Source organism: Bison bison, unplaced genomic scaffold (genome assembly GCF_000754665.1).
Source record: "Bison bison bison isolate TAMUID 2011002044 unplaced genomic scaffold, Bison_UMD1.0 scf7180017864516, whole genome shotgun sequence".
In the NCBI taxonomy this organism is placed as follows: Eukaryota; Metazoa; Chordata; class Mammalia; order Artiodactyla; family Bovidae; genus Bison; species Bison bison.
The window spans coordinates 4,498,686-4,499,894 of record NW_011495069.1 but is presented as its reverse complement, the minus strand read 5'-3'; the positions used below and the strand labels follow the sequence as shown (position 1 = coordinate 4,499,894).

General features: G+C 65.4%; 1 protein-coding gene across 1 annotated transcript in view; it reads left to right on the top strand.

Annotated features, from left to right (window-relative positions):
• HSPG2 (heparan sulfate proteoglycan 2) overlaps positions 1-1,209 on the top strand; it is an 82,302-nt gene that overhangs the window by 80,499 nt on the left and 594 nt on the right.

Sequence of the window (1,209 nt, the reverse complement as noted above, 5' to 3'; positions counted from 1 at the left end):
TATTATGATGATGATGAATATTTTGTAAGAAACCGAGGCGATGCCACGCTTTGCTGCTACTGCCCTGGGCTGGACTGGAGGGTGGGCACGTCACGCCCTCCCGCCCCCACCCACAAACACACCTGGGCAGAGCCACAGGCTGTGGGCACAGCAGGTTGCACCAGAGCCGGTGCCTCGGGGGGCCACCAGGACTCGGGGTTAGGCGCAGTGCCTCAGTGGGGTCAGAACCGCCCCCACCAACAGAGGCCCCCCCAAGGCAGTGCTGGGCCGCCCGTTTATTCAGCCTCGGGGCGGTGGCCCTCATTTCTGCGGAGCCGACATCGGCTTCCAGCCCGGCACCTTGCCAGCCACCTTGGAGCCTCACCAGATACCCGGAGCAGAGGGCATCAATTGGCCTTGGCCATCCTCCTCTGGGTTGGGAAGGCTCTTTAGTGCCAACTGTGGAGCAAAAGGCAGCTCACCCCTGGGCAGGCAGCCCCCAATCCCCCCCACCAGCCCACGTCCCAGCCCCGTTCCACCCCTATCAGACCAGCTGGGCCCCCGGCCCCTGGCAGCCTCCCCTTCCCACCAAGCCCTCCTGGCCTGCATCGCCCCCTCCCCACCAACCCCACACCTAGCCCAGGGCCCCCTTGCCCTCAAGGGGCTGCAAGGGAAACTCCAGCCCACTCGTACCAGGAGCTGCTACAGGCAGAGCCCCACACTGAGAGGGGCTTCCTGCCCGCACCAGGCCATGTTCCCCACCACGGATCTGGAAGTGAAGGCCCAGGGGACATGGGGGGAAGAGGCCTTGGTGGTCAGAAAGAGTAAGTGCCTTGGGTGTGGGGAGCTGGGACACATGACTGGGAGGGACAGGGAGGGGATGTGCCTGTCCTGCCCCATCTGTGGGCGCCCGAGGGCCTGCCTGGAGGCACGCGCCCGCCCTGCCAGCAGCCCCCAGACGTGGGGCCGGGACGCCTGGCCCCTGTGTCCTAGAAGGGGCCCTCCTGTGGTCTTTGTCTTGATCTTTCTTAATAAACGGTGCTATCCCCGCCAGGGCTGTCGTCTCCTGTGTCTTTGATTCAAGCGGGACTCGTGGTCCCTGAGGGTGGGCCGGGGTGGGCCCAAGCAGGATGGACCAGCGAGGCCCAGGGGTGACGTGAGCCAGCTTCAGGCACACGAGGCCCCTGCTCCCTGCCCTTCATGGGTCCAGCAGAGTGCCAGCTGCCAAAA